This window comes from Crassostrea angulata, chromosome 6, assembly GCF_025612915.1.
Source record: "Crassostrea angulata isolate pt1a10 chromosome 6, ASM2561291v2, whole genome shotgun sequence".
Lineage (NCBI taxonomy): Eukaryota > Metazoa > Mollusca > Bivalvia > Ostreida > Ostreidae > Magallana > Magallana angulata.
The window spans coordinates 20,086,882-20,107,907 of NC_069116.1; the positions used below are offsets into that span (position 1 = coordinate 20,086,882).

The 21,026-nt window shown below is 32.7% G+C and overlaps 1 protein-coding gene across 3 annotated transcripts in view; it reads left to right on the plus strand.

The window, feature by feature from the left end:
• The first annotated feature begins 2,181 nt into the window (after nucleotides 1–2,181).
• Nucleotides 2,182–21,026, plus strand: part of LOC128190777 (probable G-protein coupled receptor 139) — a 36,156-nt gene continuing 17,311 nt past the window's right edge. Inside the window, exons 1-2 of one of the 3 annotated variants that reach the window (XM_052862969.1) lie at nucleotides 2,182–2,445; nucleotides 15,752–16,098. The gene's annotated coding sequence lies outside the window, so the exon portion shown is untranslated. Of the gene's footprint in view, nucleotides 2,446–13,442; nucleotides 13,597–15,751; nucleotides 16,099–21,026 lie in introns of those variants that run through there. The other 2 variants (XM_052862967.1, XM_052862968.1) reach the window with 2 other exon arrangements.

Sequence of the window (21,026 nt, forward strand, 5' to 3'; positions counted from 1 at the left end):
AAATAAAACATTAACCGTCATCCTCCTCCACACCCTTGGAAATATTCTGCATCTTAGCCTGTCAATGGGTTCTTTGTTTTGGTTGGTGTAATCTTTCATCAAATGTTTTTGTAAGTCATATCAAAATTTGGCACAGCATTCCCACCCTCTATATCAAAAATATCACAGCCTCAGTATACGTAGTACCTCTTTCACACCCTTGAATATTGTTAAATAAGATATGATCTCCCCAATATAGAATTAGATGTTTATGTTGCATAGTGGAAGAATGAATGAATATGACATTTTCACAGCACAGCTTTATAAACCCCTTGCACATACCTGAAACTCTCCATTAAGTAACAGAAGAAAGTTCTACACAAGACTGGTTTTATTGTGTAAAGTTAGGAAATATATTTTTCAGCATTGTCAACAGGTTTACCATATATTGTCCATTTTTAAAACAAAGAAGGCCATATATTAACCTCAAACTATCCATTCTGTAAGAGAAAGAACTGATCGAGGCTTATATCCTTTACGTAAATTGACATTTCCTTGTGTATACAGCTGTGTTCTTTTCATATGTTTAGGTTTGTCATGAAAACATTAACGTACTTTTCCTTGACAAAAAGTTACTAGAAGTTTAAAATTTATAAAAAACATACAAAAGAGTCAGTGAATTTATTGCAATCTTCAAAACACTTCAATATACTCCAATATAGTTTTTAAAAATTGAGAAAAAGACGTGTATTTTGCATTTTGTCATGACAATTTATTAATGTTTTACTGAGAGGATATAACACAATTTGAATGCTATATATAAAACCTAATTTCATTGTACATACCCACCTTTCATAAACATTCATACCAAATTGTCTCGAACTTTTCAAATAAAGCGATACACGCTTGATAGATAACCTCACCAGGCAACTGAAAGCAATAAAAATAGAAAGAAAACCAAACGTCTGAAATAGACAATATTGATTTCATGCCCATCGCACAAGGATCCCAGTGTTCTAAAAATATGAGGGGTGTCCTGATCCTAATCATGAAAAATTTCGCAATAAATATAAATAAACGGTTGCACCAAGTAGCCCCTTTTTCCCGATATGCACGTTGGTTTTGTTGATATCGTTTATTTTGGAACAAAGAACATGTACATTTTTCAGACTTATTTTTATTTTATTTGCATTCATTCGATATCATAAAAGTCAGATTCATCAGAGAAGGATATAGAAAACTCCTCCGATGCACCGATGTATCAACTTTACAGATATTACACTTACGCTTTACATTCATTCGTAACATTCAAAATAGAAAACGTTTTGGGATAGTGGCAGATATCCACTCTCTACAATGGATGAACAAGAAACCGAATTCTAAAACCTCTAACAATAGGGTTGAAATATCTAACGGTATCTTAAACCAATAGGAACATGGCAATACCAATTTCCTTACCTTGTTTTGTTTAGAATCGTATCCAGCACATTTCACCACCATAGAGACGTCATATTCTCATGTAAATGAAGGCCTTTATCCAACAATTGGCACAACAGTTTGTACAGAGCAACAGTGATCATATCACTTTTTCTGTGATACTTAATCATACACTTTACAATCTAATCTCATTTTGCTGGGTTATTTGGTCCTAAATGTTTTTACCATGGCGAAATCTCAATTTCAAGAAAGACAGACGTTTACGTCACGCAAAATTGCTTGTTTAACCTTCTGATGAACTCTACCAAATTTCTTGGAACTATTTTTCTCCTGGGTTTAAATTGCTTGTCACGGAATTCCTCATTGTGTTTTTCTTAATGACACTAATTGGAGAAAATGTCTATTCTTTTCTCGGAAAGTCAAATACATAAGATCAAATCGCCTAAATCAAAGAAGATTTGTTTTAAATAATAACTGATGTTTATTTGTCATTTTTACGATAGCGCATTGTATCTACAGTAATCATAAAAAGATTCTTTTTTCCTTAATGATAACAAATTTCGATAAATATATAGATATATACCTGTCTTTAATAAAAAGTAGCATCGACGTTAACCCTTGACGTTTAGAATAAAGAAAATTATTCGTGTAGATTGATGGATTTTGTTAATGCTGTTTGTCCATCTCCATTTCGATATAGATTAAGACGTCAAAGAACCTTAATAGCACGTTCAAACCAGATCTAGAAACGAACGGGTTTGGCACATCAGCTAATTGTATACTATTTACGGCTCTGTGGTTATAAAATTAATTATCATTCAAACTAGTTGATTCTTATTTTCCTCTTTATATGCACGGTCCTAATAACACACCGTCTCACTCTGCGGTAAAGATACCAAGTTTCATTATGTTACAGCTCTAAGCACTTTTTTAGTGTAGACAAGTCACGGAAAAAGGACCATTATAGAATCGTAAGAGGATTTAGAGGAAGCGTGACTCTCATAATAACAGAATACTGTTTTTGAAAAGGTAAGATATAAGGTCTAGTTTCTTGCTTGAGGATCACAGAGAGAGAGAGAGAGAGAGAGAGAGAGAGAGAGAGAGAGAGAGAGAGAGAGAGAGAGAGACTTTATCGGAAAGTGCTTATTTTCATGATATTTTCATGATATTGTCATTGATTGACAGTCATTGCATCACATTAGAAATTTGTTATTCATGGTTTTAAAAACCCAGTGGCACTTTTTTATCCGCAATTATTTTAGTCATTTGGTTCGTTGAGATTTGTTATCGTTTTGATGACGTACATATGCATGGTTTTGCACAATTTACATGTATGTTGTTGACCTATCAACACTAAAAGGAAAAGCGGATTATGCTGAGTCAGTATCTCTAGTACAAAAATGATAGAATTTTAGATTTCTTATTTGGTCACTTTGTTACAATCCGTTATAACTTCAACGTTGTTGGAAAATTCTGCATAATGTTTGTGAAGAAAAGCTAATTTTAAAATTTCCTTAATTTTCTTCCGAAAACAGGAAATTTCAAAAAATCTTTTATGCAAGTCAGAACATAAACTTACTAAAATCACGTCTGGTCTGAAGATTCATCAATAATAGGGTACTGAAATTACATATCGTTAAACCTAGGTTGATGATATAAGAGTTCCTTAAATGTATAACAAAATCCTTCCTAAAGAAAGCAATGCACTAAAATAGGAACTTTATAATAAAAGTTTAAAATAATTAATAGTCCGCTCTGCTCATACCAATTTTGTAATGTTATGGAAAATAAACCTATCGTTTCATTTTGTTTTAGTCTCTTTGTTGCAAAAATGGCAGGCGATGAGTTGGATAATCTTAAGTGTTTTCTAGAATGGGTTTTTAAAATTGCAAGGGACAACTCATGATGCAAGAACATAATGGCCTTTGTCCTCATATAGTTTTAAATATTTCAGAATAAAAACATGTTATACTTTATAAAAGAACCAGTAAAGATCTACAATTAACACATATGAAAGATGTTCGTTTTCATGCGTAGAGCCGGTTCCATCCTCTTATGAAAAAAATGACCGTCAACCATGATTATATTTGCTGACAAGGTCGTTGTGAACTTACTCACGAATTAACTAAGAGACAAAAACACCATATGCAGGTGATGAAGGTATATTGCTACATAAGTAAGGAAAGTTGACTAAAGAAAAATTGTTGTTAGGTTACCATCAATGTCCATTTCCGGTAAAATATCCAAATATGAAACAGATGACGCACACTCTGTATCCAAAGGGAAATTTGATATTGATAATTTTAACCTCAGTTTTGAATTTTTAATTAATACAACACTATAAAAAGAAAATTCTTGTACAGGAGTGTCATACACCATTTCATTGAAATAGACATTTACTCCCATACCCATAAAACCATAAAATGAATGCAATTAATGTTCTGGAAATTTAATTTCCTTATATAACCACACAAACATATACTTACTCTTTATTTTGAATAAGTCTTTTCTGCAAAGCTATTTAATGCGAATGAAAGCGTCTATGTACTTTCTATATTGGTTTGGATAAAACGCGACTGTAACGAAGTCCGATGAAACAAATTACAAAAAAGGAATTGATTATGGATATTTTTTTTAATCTCGGAATAAATCTAAACCCTTCTCTTAAGAGTCAGGGTTTCGCCGCTTTGGAAATTCTTTGTTTGACAGACTTAAACTTGGTAAACTGGTTCCGCCAATATAGATTATGAGAGGACAATATTTTAAAGTCTGCATCCCATATGGAATAATATCCCATATTTGCAAGTATATTACAACGTAGTTGCTGTGATTCCAATTGTCGCGAGTGTTCAAAGAGACACTGATCTTTGTAATTATTGATGAATCCATTCTTGTAAAGCAAGTTGATGTTCCCTTTGGTAAATTATTTGCAGGAAATTCAAAATTTATCACCCGATATTTCGTTCATTTGGAAATGTACATTTTATCATTCTATTGCATTGGTCACCACGGTGTCATAAAATTTTGAATGTTTAATGAACTTCTATTATCAGGAGAACACGTTTTTACATTTAATGACTGGATGACTATCAATAGGAACTATTAGAACGAGTTCAACTTCATGTCGTAAGCGATGATAAGAACTTGAAACATTCAGTGTGTATTTCATACCTTTCATGAATGCGTTAAAAGTTGTGTTGATGAACACAGATAACATAGCTTTGACGTACTGGGATTTTCTTTGTTTTGTCGTGGACACAGCATTAATGGATTAAATGTGATTTGAGATAAAATTTGCTTTGAATTTGAATCCCATTTATCAATAAAATAAAGTGTACATATTCATGTATTGTGTATACCAGAATTTGAACAAAGCAAAACATTTTATAACATTTCATGTTGGTTAGAATAAACAAATTAGCCTCTATCATTATTTTCTTTCTTAAACAAGTGCTTGATCTAAAAATAATTAAAATGGTATTTTCCTAGTATCCAAAGAGCAGTTTGATTTATGTACATTAAAAAATGCCATGGTAATGCCATGGCAAAGGCAGTATCCTATTCTTAAGCACTTAAAATTTTAAAACAAGCAGGATCAAAATCTTTAAGAATCAATCACTTATACCTGTAGTTATATACCAGTAAGCTTCAATAGAAAGGCACCAACAGCCATCTAGTGTTATATTCAAAGTGGACATAAATCAATAAAAAATCAAAAATATGAAAATTTGCAAAATAATTAGTATATTCATGACTCACAAAATGACAGGTTCAACATCATTATAATATTTACTGACATACAGAATTGTTGTGACGTTTTACACCCTCTAAACGAGATCCAATCTACAACTTTATTAAACAGAGAGATTTCAAAATGGGTGTCGAGAAGTTCACCTTTATAAAACCATACTGATTATAAAATGCAAAAGTCACATAACTTCAAATAATAACAATACAAATGTTTGTAAAATGCTGAGGTGCCGGTATTTTCAAAAGGTAGTTAATGTCAACACCATACTGACTCACTTTTTATCCTAAAAGTGTGTGATCACGTGATAATCTTTAGAGGCTGGATGGTCGTGGCCATTCATAGACTATCTTTATCTTCATTAAAAGAAGAACCTACTATACATAAGGGAAGAGGACAGTATTCTAATTTTAATCCAAATATATTTAGCACTTTTTCCTTACTTTAAACGTTGAAATAAGCTTGATAAGTTGAAAACGTGTGGTTCCATAATGTGATTACAGCATGGTGTTTATGCAACTTTAACTCAAAAAAGTTGAAAAAGGAACCAGAGCCTAAATACCAATGCATCACAGGGTAGATTTACACTCCCATAGTGCATTATTTAAACTCTTCGCATTGCTTCAATGCTAATATTTTAGCATTACGACACATCTCAAACCATAAATATTTCCAATGATTATGATATTAACTATACTTCACGTTAAACTTTGTCCGAAGAGAGATAGATAAATATACCAAATCATACATTTTTATTGTTTGATGGTACATGTATATTAATATCATATTGGATTTGTTGACTCTGTTTTTGATGTTGAAAAATGTTCACGAGGCTGGCTTTAACTTCATGTGGAAGGAGTCCCTAAAGCTGTGATATGGGGAAACTGTATTACATGGTTTAATTAAAAAAATTATCTTATGTGAAATAAAAATAAAATAACTAAGTCAATGCTATAGCCGAATGTTGAATGAAAAGAGGAATTACTGGTGTTCCCTCAGTGATATCGATTGTTTATTGATATATTTCAGTTTCTCCCATGACCAGGAGGGGAACTTATGTGCATCAAACTTCTTGGTTCAAATTTTTGCCTTTAGAGATTCAAATAATTTTTCATTCAAACTCTTTTTCTACAAAAGTCATAAGCCTTCAAAAAACTTAGTTTTGGTAACACTTAATTAAACAACATCAGCGATTCCTAAAAAGTACAGATACCAAAAGACAAAATCATATCTTTAGGCGTGGAAATTGATAAAAAAAAAATTGTTTTGTTCAATGACAGGGCAAAAGATTAAGCAGAAAAGGGATCATTGCTTTTGCTCATACGGCAACATCCGTTCACATAGAAATAACAGAAATAAAGGTAAATATAGTTGTTTGACGTGACAAGGCAAAATTTGTTACACGTGCTTGTGTATATGTACATGTACAACCCACCTTAAAGGCATAATTGTTCTTGTTCGGGCGGCAACAGCCTCAAACATTGAATATAGTAGAAATAAAGGTAAATGTAGTTGTTTGACGTGACAAAACAGAATTTACAACTGGTATACGTGATTGGGTGTATGAACAACCCTACTTAAAGGGATTAAGACACGACTTGGATCACTATTTTATTTTGTATTTTTTTGTATAAAATGGTATACCTGCGCATTTTAAATGATTTTTCAAACATTTGAATGTTAGAAGTCAACTTGAAAGAGAGATACAGAGGTAAAAATTCATTGTAAGTTAAACAAATCTTGAGTCTTATAATGGTTTACAAATACCCTGTACTGTGCAATATGAATTTACTATCTTTGACAAAATGACTTATGGCAAACAAGGTAATGCAATGTGTTTGTAAAAAATATGATTAACAAAAGAAAGCAACATTTCATTGAAAATGCCAAAAAAACGTATGTAAACAATAACAAAGCTCGAGATTTGTTTACCAAACAAAGAATTTCAAACACCATATCTTTCTATTAACTCATTATTTGACTTTCAAGTTTTGGCAAAACATTAAAATTATCTAAATTAACCATTACATTAAAATGGTAAAATGAAATATTAAATGTTGAGCTCAAACTGTATCTAAGTCCCTTTTAGTTTTGAAAACAAGGTTTATTTTGTATTTTTTTCTTTTATTGTTAAAGTCTCAATTAAAATGTCTCTTCTTACAATTTGATAAATGATTAAGTTTAGGAAATTAATATAAAAAAACAGCACAGCTTAAAAACATGTGTGAATAACATAGATTTACACTAACATCGTTAGGAAATAAGAAATAACGTTGATTGTGACAGCTGAAGTACATAAAAAATCCCGTTCACATACCAAATAGATGTAATTATGAGCTTCCAGAAATTGAAGGGTCGTACATGTACAAACCGGATTAATCTTATATCATTCATTTGTACTACGTGTATTTTGATTGAGAGATTTTGACACGTGCTGAAAACTACAACATCCTCGCCCGACTACGATCATCATAGAATACTAGGTAAAAGGGACTGTCTAAACGGAACACATCACCACTTTCTCTATAAATTATAAATGGTTTACCTATTTCAGTTAATTTTAATATGAACATACATAAATATGTCAAATAACCCCACAAGGAGTCTTACTTACAAAATAAATTTAGTTTGTAGCAACTCCCGTGATAAAATTGAAAAGAGAAAACGCAAAATACATACTTGAAAACTGATTCTGGTTATTTTAAAAACGTTGAACAATTTTTACCTGGAAGAGGAAGAAATGACATTTTTCTAAAAACAAACCTGTTCCAGGAGAATCTTGGTGAACCCTGCATGTGTTTTGTTTATAGTAAATACGCATGCGCAATAGTATAGAAGACAAAACCCCATAACACGTACGTTGTGATGTATATATTTATGGATCATAAATAATTATCAGTTTTGATTAAATTAATTTAATGGAGAAATTTGTAATTTTCTGAAAAGGTTATACATTTATGAGTAGTATAAAAATACTGAACTCGATCGGAATTCTTTTTTAGGTCGGATTTTAATAAGATGCGCCGCACTGTCTCTTTAAATACTTTAAAAAATGTTTTTTGTTATCATATGCCTGTGCTGAAACTGGAAAATTGATATGAATTTAAGCATAAAAGTTTTTGATTTAAAGGCGATAGTGAAAATCTGGTCAGTATTAAAGATTCTCCGTTTTGTCATTGTTCTTCTTTTTTGGAAGCAAAACAAAAGTTGTAGTTACGTTAATGCATTTCAAAACATAAAAGAATCAAACGTCATGGGTTCTTGGTATACAGAGCAGTTATATATGATCAACGCTTTATTGATTTTATTCTTATCTTAGACTGACACACATTTCTAAGGGGTAAAATCCCATGAAATAGCCAGCCTTTATAACCCCATTTCCTCTTTGAATACTTTCGTGATGCGTGAAATCAATTTTCAATCTGGACGCCTTTCCTTTTATATTCACAACATACTTCCGAGTACAATGGTGATCTTCTGTAACACAAAATGGATCCTACATATAGTTCATTGATTTGTTAGCAAACACGAAGTTCTTTTTCTTAACTGAGATGATGTAAAAAAAACTACAGGGATCACTAGTTAGCTCCAAGTCAGGCACCAATTGGTAACAGCAATTGCCATTGGAGAGTCACTAATGATAAATTTATATGCCCGGGCACTTTCTTTCACATCAATGGACATTTGATTTTTGCCTTAATCTTCAGGCACGTAGCATCGTTTTTGGAAGTGTAGGGGGAGGTCATAGCTATACTGCTTGGTATACCTATAACTTCTATTCCATTCTTAATTTCCATTCATTTTGTTCTACACCACCCCAAAAAGAGGGGGGGGGGGCAACTCCATGATATTTCAATTTGATTTCATATGTAAATTTCAGAAAACCCTCCATCCCCCCCCCCGATGCTTCGTGCCTCGTCTTTATAAATAATACTTTAAATAAATATGATGTTCTGCCATGCTAGTGGGATGCACCATCATATTCAACATACTTGGAAGACACACATTATGATGGTCCAATAGAGACCAGCTAAAACGTAATCACGCACTTAAATCATTTAAAATTTAACATACTTATCATGTTCCTATCAAAAACATTTTGCCTGCGGGTATTTTTTCTTTAATAGGTCGAGGGTTTCGGCCAAAATTTACACCTATACAGTCTTTTGGCAATGGTGTGTTTTCTTAACGTGCCACATTATTGTGAGGCAACGGACTACAACCAGATTTTAATTGCCAAAGTTTTATTCTAGCAGACACAAAACACTTTTATGAACCCATACTAAATACATGTTAGAATATTGAATTAATTTCTCCCATGGTTATATACTGTATGGAAGGAAGTGTGTGGCGTTGTTTTTCTTTCTGGCATCCGCAGAAAAGAGAGGTTTAATGAAAGAAAGGTTTAAATATAGACAAGACTATTTCTCTCGAGGTGCAGAAAGCAGCTTGTTATTGTATTGCCCGAGGTCAACGACAGATGGCAATAGTACACGATGAAAGGTTTTATGCACCAAGGAAAAAAAGATATATTGACTGCTCGCGCATTAAAAGGATGAATAATTGTTATATTGTGTGATAGTGAAGTACAAGACCTTTTCGGATTCCATATATAATAAAATAAGTTCTCTCATCTGGTATTTACTCAGATTTTGCCCGTTTAGTCTTATCTTCCTTTCTCAGACAAACAGCCCAATTCTTTTACTAAAAGTTTAAGTATAGACAATCTGTCCTGTTTAAAAATAGCAGTGGGTACGCTTATTTTTTTACATCCATGTTTTTAAGTGACATTTAGGTCCGATGGGCTACATGTTTTTATGCTATATATGTTTCTGTAATATTGTTATATTGTTTATGAAAACACATTTCACTATACTAAATCATTATTACGTACTCAAGATATGTAATGCAAAAAATAATTTTCCCTTTTTAATAGATAATCTTTGTTTTGTTGTTTGAAAATGTTTAAATGCAAAAAAAAAAACAAAACCCAAAACCAGAAACACCCCCCTCCGAAAAATCCAAAACACACACCCCAGTTACCATTTATTTTGAAAAAAACCTTCCATAATGGATGCGATGCGTAGACAAAGATTCTGGTTAAATGATAGAACTGTAGAAATGCACAGCTACTTTACACTTTCAGATCATATGGTATCCTTGCGGTCGGTAACAACCATTTAATAATTCTTATCTGATATGACTATTTGTCATGTACCCATCAATTTTCCTTACTTGATACTGTTTTTACAGATTGTGTGTGATCCGATATTTTTGGATCATACACTGTGCTGTTCCGATTCCGTATCACCACTCTCTGAAACGTAGAACGCATTAAATAAAGTCTGTATTTTAGCGCATTTTAAAAGAGGTCGTTTCAAAATAGCTTTGTAATATAAGTAAACGTCATACAGTTGATTTTATAAACAAAATTTTGAAATTGAATTATTTAATGAATAAGGGTATATAATAAATTTAGCATTATAACAGTACTTACTTACTTAGGCATGTTGTTCTGCGAGGAACATAGGCCATCAACAACAGTCTTCCAACGAACACGGTTCTGGGCTGCTCTGGCGGCAATGTTTCAGGTCATATCTAGTGCCTATAAATCTGCCTCTGCATCCCGCCTCCAGGAGTTTCTTGGACGTCTTCTTTTCCTCTTGCTCTGGAGTTTCACTTGAGGGCCTCGCGTGTAATGCTGGCTGATGGTTTCCTCAAGGTGTGTCCTATCACTTCCGACTTCTTATTTGCATCTCCAATGGTTCTTGTCATGCTGTCCTCCATATGTCTTCATTTGAAATCATCTCTGGCCATCTGGTGTTGAAGACAGGTATTATAGAAAGTCTGGATTCTCTGCAGGGATGTTTTATACTCCTCCAGGTCTTCGCTCCATACAGTAGGATGGACTTAACGTTGAAGTTAAGTATCCGCAGCTTTGTGGTAATACGGATGTTCTTAGAGACCCATATGGTTGATCTTAAGTCCAATTCCTGCTGATGTAGTTGCAAGGCGAGTTGTCTTGTCCTGCAACTGATTGTGGATGTGTAAAAAGAGAGCCAGGTCAATAAAAAGTCTAGGTCGTCAAGCTGTGTCAGGAGTGTCCACTGTATTCTTTTCCTCCTGTCTGATGTGGTAGTCTTCAGAATCCAATCGATAACCAAGAGGAAGAGAAATTGCGACAGCAGACATCCTTGGCGAACTCCTGTTTTGACTTCGAAACTGTCAGACATCTGGTCAGCATGTGTAACTCTGCATTTCATGCCTTGGTATGTGATACGAATTAGAGTTTGTCGGGTATTCCATAGTGCCTCAGGATCTTCCAGAGAGTCTCTCTGTCCACACTGTCAAACGCTTTCTCATAGTCGATGAAGTTAACATAAAGCGGGTATTTCCACTCCAATGATTGCTCAATTATGATACCCAGGCTAGCTATCTGGTCAGTACAAAATCTGTTGCTTCTAAATCCAGCCTACTGATTAAGGAGTTTGGGGTAGGCTGTCATGTTAATTTTCCCAAGAAGTATCCTGTTGAAGACCTTGCCTGGCACTGACAAGAGCATAACTCCCCGGTAGTTACTACGCCCTTACGTCTTCTTTCTTTGACAGCTTGATAAGTATGCCTTCTTTCCATTCCTACGAAATACTCCTTTCCTTCCAACTCTTCTTTAAGAGGTTATACAGGATGATAACAACTTTTTCAGTATCAGCTTTGATGGCTTCTGCTGGTATCTCATCAAACTCTGCCGCTTTTCCGTTCTTGTCTCTTGCTAATTGTCTCTTGATCTCTGTCTTTGTTGGTATGTCACAGTTAATTGGAAGGTCAGTGTCGGCTTGCTGTATGTCCAGAGGCCTTTTAGATTCTGGTCTATTTAATAGCTCCTCAAAGTGCTCTACCCATCACTTCAGTTGTTCATCAGGTGTCGCAGCAAGAGGGTTCCCATTTTTGACTTTTACTGGCCAGTGTGTCTGTTGAAACTTGTTGGAGAGCTTCTTGGTTCCCTCAAGTTTCCCTATCCTGCTGCTTCTTCAGAGTGTTTGGGTAGATTGTCAATATGATCACGTTTATCTTTCCTGATTCTTTTTTTAAATTCTTTGTCTATGGCTGTGTAGTCCTCCAGAGCTTTTGCTTTTGCTGCTCTTGTCCGGCTGTTGTTAAGTGCCTCTTTCTTTTCCTTCCTCACATCTACATGTAACTTCTTCAATGTGTCTGCAGATATCTACTCTTTGTGCTGAGTCTTTCTTCTTCATAGGACTTCTTCACATGTGCCACGCCACATCTCGCTGATATGTTGCCACTGAGTTGCCATGTTGGTATCAGCCTTTTTTTTGGTCTTGTAATGGTTGCAACAATGTGTTGGGCTACCTCCTCAGTGTGCCCAGATAATGCAGCATTTCTCCTGTGTTTAGTCTTATCTGTCCTAACTGCAGCCACCTCGTCTCCTTCAGTCCTAAGAGACAAATGTTGTAGCACTCTATCTCATTCCTCTCTTTTGCCACTTGTGCGCTTCGCGTCTCATTTGATCTGATGATTTGCGCCTGGTAACTCTATCTGATCCGACCCTTTGGATCAAGCCATTGTTATAATAATATACATTTATCTTAACTGTTTTGTTCAACATATCCTTTACGTTTAATTTGGTTTCTATTTTGAGCAGGGGGATAACTCCACGATAAAAAAATTATAAAACCTTGGTTAAACATTCATACATAATCTGCAATTTTATTATATACCCGTCTCATTTGAGCTGATGATCCGCGCCCTGCAATCTGACGTGATCCGACATTTTAGCCATATTACTGTTATGATAATATACATATATCGTTATAATAAAGAGATATATAAGGCAATGTTATGTCCTTTAATGTTATAACTAGAATCGTTAGAGGAAGAGTATTCCGGTTTCTGACCGTAACTCAGTCATGTTTATACAGTAACAAAAACAAAAGTCGTATCTTGAAATGTCAAAAGACAAGATTTTGTCCAGATTTATTTATCAATTGATTGATTTACTAAAATCTATATATAATACAATGACATGCAATTTGAACTTGTTAATTTATTCCTATTCATATATAATACCAACATAAACTGCACATATTGAGTACTTGTAAGTATGGTAGCAATGTTAAATGATAAATCAGTGCTCAAGTCCAATTCCATCGTTTTGCCCAAGGTTTTATTCATTCAATAACAAAAAGCCCTTCCTTCCATGTATTCGCAGTCTGTTTACTCATTCACTGAAAACTGACCAGGTGATATCGTGGTTTGAACACAAATCACCACAATTAGCTATAAACACTGCTCACCGTGAAAGGGTCATGACGAGAACTTCCTTATTAGTATTGACAAGGATTTAGCCAAATGTAGATGTGACGCAAATCTAATAGACCGATCATACCAATTTTTGTAACACGAATAAATACTAGTAGGTAAGTCTTTTTTTAAACTTTAGATTAACTTGCGGAAATCTTCTTTTATTTATTTTGTATTTGTCTTCAAAGGTTTTTTTTATTTTAAAATTAACCAATAAGTCGTATGAAATGCCTATATTAGGACAGATAAGTTTCTGAAAATTAAAAATACCAAAAAATCTGATGATTTTTTTTTTAAAGATAACGTTGAAAACAATGTATATTTAACAGAACATCGATTTGTAACATTTAAAATTGCTCAGTACTTGAATTATGTGATTTGTCTGGTGTATTCAGACGAAAACTTCCAAAAAGTGCCAATTTTAGAACTCTTCAGTTCTGCAAAGTTGGTCTGTGCTCTATTTTTTCTTAATGTCTAATAAAGGTCTAACAGAAAACGAAGCGATTCCCATCAACAAAAAATATGGTGATGACCGACTACATTGAAATATCTTTTTTGCATTTCAACAATTGAACGTTTCAAAAAACCAACAAGAGCCTGCAAATTCGTGGCCAAAGACAAAGATAGCATTTGAACGACGCACTTTGTTGTGACTGAAATGGTTTAGTGGTTAAAGCATCAACCACTATGTATCGTTATAAAATTAAGCTTTAAAAGGGCATGGCCATGATTTTGGTCAAATTTTATTTTTCTATTTTTATTGTTTACAATGCTTAAAAATGGATTTTTAGAGAGTTATAAGCAAGACACTGGGCTCACAGTTCTTTTATTGTTTTATTAGCAAGGCGCAAATCATGTTTTTGTTTACATTGATTCAATATGCCGGGGAAAGCTTCCTTGTCAAGCTAATTATTCTATCCGCTATACAATTTTTAATATAAATAAACAGTCTATAGCGTTTTTTACTACCATTTTTAATCAAAATTTCAACTTTCAGAGTGTAAACGAAAATATGACATGAGCTTTGTGTTCATAACAAAGAAATGTGAGCTCTGTATCTTGTTTATAACTGACACTCAAATGTTTGTTGAATGTTAGAATGTCTTACTAAAGCATTGTAATCTGAAAAAAACGAAAAGATAGATTTTGACTCAAATCGTGACCATGTCCCTTAAAAGCTAGATCGAATGTTTGATACATGTACCACAAAAACTAAAATCGATTTTTTTCTAATCGAATTTTAAATATTTAAACTATATACACTTATAGTTAGAAATTGTGCTTTTGTACTTTGACTACTAGTATAAAATTATCTCATAAAATTAAATGGGGGAAAATTGAAACTGTATCCTACAATTGAACCAGTGGGACTTTGCGCTATCTTATTCCTAAATCTTCTTTGTATAATAAACAGTAAAACAGTAAAATACAAGTAGTAAAACTGTATGTTATAAACAGTTTAGTAAATAGTAATTTGTTATATTGCTGATGACACCACCTTTAAAAACGACTTCCTGTGGAACCCACAGAAAATAAAAATTACTAACTAAACCAGTTGTCATTAATTTAAAACGGTATTTATTTAAAAAGGATATATCATCACCCTGCTAGTATGCTTGGTAAACAGTGTGTGATGGAAGTGGAAACATTTAACGGACATCGATTGCCCTGAGAGCAGGTTTTAATATTAAGTAACTAAATATACTTTGGTGGGAGCTGTTCGAACGAATTAATAGCGGAAACGTCCAATGATCAAGACTTGATTTCGCAATTTATTTGCGCAGACGTTTTGATGAAACATTTAAGGCATACGTAGACCTTCGATTTTTAGACCACATGTGTTTGAACTTTGACAGATGGTTGTTTTCTCGGCTGCAGTTGATGCAGCATGAATATCTTTCTCATGAATTAAACATGGTATATGATAAATAAATGGGAAAAGGTTAAATGATTCTATACTTGTTGGATCCACATTTTGTAGTTTTATTTATGCTAACTTTAAACCAACAATACTGTTTTCTAGAAACTCTCATGTACAATTACAGTAGTTGTTTGCTAGGTTGGTTGTTATTATAAACCTTTTATTCACAAACAGATTGTTTAGTAGCTACTGGTTAAGACCCCCAAAATAAATTCAAAACGCAATTCGACAAACAAATGTAGTCAAAAACTAGTATGTGAACTTTGGATCCAGAATATTCTTCTCTAAAGACTTTCGTGTACAAACACGGCGGCTTTGTTAAGATTGTTGGGTTTTTTTTATCATTTCAGAAAAACGGAGATCGTTGAGGGAAAGTTTGACAGAGTATTATACTTACGTCCTTCCCTTACCCGTGTATTGTACGGAAATCGTTCCAACTACCCTGGCTAAAGCAAAAAAGAACATCTACCAAACTATGTTAAATGATGACAACAAGATCGATGACTTGATGCTAATCTAATGTGGTATAAGTACGAACGTGCATAGGATTATGGTAGTGATTGTCATGCATTCAGAGCCCAGATGACTTGTTCCAGGGAAGGGCAGAGGATTTGTCACAAAGGATTTTAACCCTGACATCTCATTTGGCGACCAGTAATTGGAATTTCTGCTGTGGGATATTGATATTTACAGCACGGTAAGATGTTTTATAATGTTTTAGACATCATGGAATAGAGTGTTGTCATTCCACATATTACATTCATATTTGATATATTCACCACTATCTATATACAAGTACATATGTATGTCAACTGTCCACATTAGATTTATTTCTCAAATAATCATTATTGAAAAAACCAATTGCACGTTCTTTGTTGACATGTGACTTAAATCTAGTAATAAATTTAGACAATGAATCAAACAAAATTAATTTTATTTAATATTGTCACACGACTTATTTTAAATTATACGGAAATTCAAAATTCTGCAGAAATTTTATCTTTAAAACAGAATTTGTACCACTTTTATTGCTACTAAATTGTATAACCCCATCAAGGATTTTTTCATGTGAATAAATAAGCACATCCTAAAATAAGCTGAAATAACGGCAAAATGTTTTAAGCAAATAATCATACAGTCAAACTGAATAGATTATATATGCAAGGCTACGGTTCAGATTCAGATTCGGATTCAGTTATTTCAATCTTAAAACCACTTTACAATGGTATAAAGAGACTATTAAATACATAAACTTTTAAGGTTTTCTAACTGAATAATAACGGCATTAGTGAAAATACAAGTATAAAGAAAGGTAGCCTTATGTTTTGATAAATGTGAAGTTAAGAAACTACTGGGGGCCGGAGCATATTTAATTTATTTTCCAAATAAATGAACATATTTAAAAAAAAAACCCAGTGTTTTCTGTTAGACATTGTATGTTTAAAACTAATAGTATCTTTTCTTTTGGTCTAACTTGCTGGGAAGTATTGATTTCTTTCTTGTTGTAATAACGGACAAGTAAAGAGGTTTGCTCCTTAGGTTTTGGATAGCCACTTTTGGTCACCTGTAATCTGAAAATTCTGCATCACACATTGATTCTAGTAGTAATTTTTTATTTAACAATTCCAAATAAACTTTATTGAATAAAATTGTTTCAAAAAAATTACGTTTTAACAGAGTTTAGTAAGGGACTATATTTTGTGGCGGAAGGTGTTCAAGAAGGAAATGAACAATTTTCATAACTCAGAAATAATAGAGTATGGTTAGTTTAGCTTCCTAATTTTTAGCGCAGACCAAACTTCTTGATAGTTGTGTATTACGATTTGTTTCTGATGTTCTAAAAAAAAAACATACTTAAATAATATGTTGTTATTTCTATCGATATATTTTGGCATATTTAGCCTTTATTTCATAGAAGTTAAGAAAAAATTAACTCCAATTTTGGCCTAATATTAGCTTATTTCATGCTGTATCTCAAATTATTTAGATGTGACCCCTTCCTTTTTACTTTTAAATGAGACATTAAATGTATGTCTATTTGTATGCAAAGTTTTGGAAAAATGACATTACTATAACTTTTTTTATTTTCGTTATGATATAATCACTCTAATATTTTTAACATTTGTTATTGTTTTCACTTTGAAGCAACCAGTAAAGCAAGAATTTTTAAACTTTGACTTACATTTTACTTTTATAGTCACTACATGTGTTCAACTTCATACTGTGTTAAAATCATAATTAAATAATATTTCATACTGTAAATATTTGTCTTGTTTCTTCAAATTATCAATATCCATGTCAAATTTTGGTAAGAATTACAGGAAAATTATCATTTCTGTTTAGGGTCCTATATTTCCAAAAAAAATGGCATGTGACATGGGTCACAAATAAAAGAAATGAACATTTGACGTACCCATCTTTATATCCAAGTGGTTTTTTGGATGATTGACATTACTATTATTTCAGGTGCCAACCTCCTTAAGAATATAATGAAATTCGTCCCCAATATCCTGTTTTGTGCATTTTTCACATATTCTTTATTTCTAGGTGTATCACACCAACGTCCACTTTAAATGGGTAGGTGGTGATTCCAAGTTCGAAATCTATAAAATATGATTGCATCATTTTTGTTAATATATCTAAATAATTTTCAAATTTTAGTTTTACAGCAGAATAAAATCTTACACGCAATACATGGTAACGCGTAGCTTACTTCATAAATTGTACTACTACATCACTTTACAAAGGTGCCAAATCAGATTATTTTGAAAGTATATTGAGTTGTGTTGGATGACGATGAATTCAATTGATTTAATAGAAAACAAATAAATAAAATGCTCTCTTTTTTGTTTAAATAAATAAGAAATGAATGAATGTGTCACTACGATTACGGACTTTTCTCATTTATAATTAATGCACTTATATTGTTTATTTTACTGTAATAATTGTATCGTCAGGGTTTGTTGTTGTTTTTTTTTTACATGTTACAGTATTTATGTTTCAGTGTTATCATTAGTGTTATTATTATCAGCAGTATCCTCCGATAAGAAAAATACTTTGATAAATGGGAGAGTCGGTACCAATTTAACATTTAACAGTTTTCCATTATCTGCCATTTCATGCTTTTGGTCTATGAATCAATTACTGCTAATCGGTTATATACTGTTAACCTTATGAAATACAGTATTTCTATAATAAGGGTTCTATATAAGCAGTTTATTTTCCTATCGAAGATACAAGGATATACAGGTAAATATACTAACTGTTAAAGAGGCGTTGTCACGATTTTGGTCAAAATTAATTTTCTGTTTTAAATGTTTGCAATGCTTCAGTTCGCTACTGTGGTTTCATCAATATTCGTTGAATACCAATTTTTGTGGATTTCGTTGATAAGTTGATCCTCAAAATTAAATTTGCATTGAAGTGTAATATCTATTAAAATTTTGTATTAATAGGGTCATTGGCCTCGAATTTACGTATCCTTGTAAGTGTGATTTTTACTTTATTCACGAAAATTGATACCCCTTGAATATTAATAAAACCACAGATATCAAAAAGTGAACGAAAATTTGATTGTCATATGAAACAAAACTCACAATTCTTTGTTATTTAAATGAACCTCTGGTCATGCATTTTGTTTTTGTTTACACCTGAAATTCGACCAACGCTTGAAACTGTTTATTAATGTTCAAAACGAATTAGCAAATGGAAAAATCTGCCTTAAAAGACCTTTAAGTGGTATAATAAAACAATGCAAACAAGAGCATGACATGGGCCTTGTTGACATAACAGAGAATAATAAAACTTTGTATCGTGCTTATAACTCTACGACTGACATTCAAATTTATGTTGACCATTTGAAATACATGACTTAATTAAACATTGTAAACAATGTATATCTGGAATATAAAATGAGTTCAAAAACGAATCTATGCTCTTTGCTCTTTAAACTGTCATTATGTCTAAACTTTTAGTATAAATCACTACAAAAAGTTCATTTTTATTCAGTAAGCCATTTGTATTGTTTGACGACAAAGTGATAGGCTATATGTTTTATTAAAGAAAGCATGTTTTATCGAATTTTGTGTGTGTTGCATGAGTAATAAAAACATGTATATATATGTCTGTACATAAACGATTTCATTATCTACCTTGTAGTTGCATCCTTGTAGTTGCATAAATTACAACAAAAATATATACACATAAGGCAGTTACAAGGTTTTACAAATGAGCACACAATTGGTATGGGGACCTTTAGTTCCGAGGTGCTCGCAACTATTCAGACTTTTCCGACTAGTGGGAGCATAGCCTTGAACGTAGTTAATACGTAGGCGTCCATGGCACACCTCTTCTATAGAAATCTGTTGAGATTAGAGCGAACCTCCATTGAAGTCAATAGTAGAATCTTTGATATAATACATGTTCGACATTTAAGATTGCTTGTCTAATACATTAAATTGATGGGGAGCGACTTGGTTTAACACTGAGTGCTGTGGTATTGAACCCTTTTTGGGATTTGGTCTGAACAGTTGCTCCTATCGGAGATGTTGTGGACCTTTTCCTTCGTTATTTCAAGGACAAGTCATTCCGGCATATTCTAATTTAGTATTTAATTGACTGCTTGCATTTATCAATTTAGACCTTCTTTAAAGAAATAGCTTTAAATAGCTGGTAAAATCGTATGCGACTTTCGCAGATACTTCATATTGAAATAAAAATTGTAAATACCAACACTGAATTTGCACTTTTCAAACATTGGTTAAACATTAACCATTCAAAATTCAACGTTCTTAAATAGATCATTGCTTTGACTGTTATTCATAAAGTTCATTTATAGGACATGCAATGGTATATTTTTGTTTTTATGCATTGTTTATTTCGAAAAGATGACCTTGTGTTTTGCGTCAGGGATTGAGGTTTTTGAAGGTTTTGATAATTAATTTGTCTTTAAATCATAATTTGTATTAAAGTGGTTGCTGTTGTTTATGCGCGAAACCATATTTATTTTAGCTTTTTATGGTAATTAGATTTTTTTTTCAATTGTATTCCCATATTTTACGTAAAAACAAACATAAAGAGACCTATCTCTTCGGCGCTTTGGGCTTTATAGAATTTGATCACTTGGCCTTATTTGTATTTTGATGAAATATAATGAGATTTTCTAAAATTCTATATGATGTACAACAAAAATATTCTGTTAATGTATGGTTGATATCAGACAAATAGAAAACTAATTAATGAAGCAGAATTTTTGTCATTTTTAATCAGTTATTTCTTTAGTCAGAACTGAAGGCGTTACAAAAACGTCTATACAACGGTGACTTTATTAGTCTGGAATTTATTAATGTAATTAAAATTAGATCTTAGATCCACTCACGTATGATCGCTACACGTGTATAGCGTATTGTAGAGGAGCGGATTTTCAAGTCTAATTTTAATTAGATTGGGAATTTGTCAAAAACCGATTGTCTAGCTGATGGTTTTTAATGTAGACAGAAAAGCGTCTCTTTTAACGTCAAGCAAATACTTATCCGATGTCACTGACGTCACCGTCAAATATCGTCTCGACTTGAATTTATAGGATAAAGCTCGGAAATACCACGGAGTTTAATATTTTTCCAATTG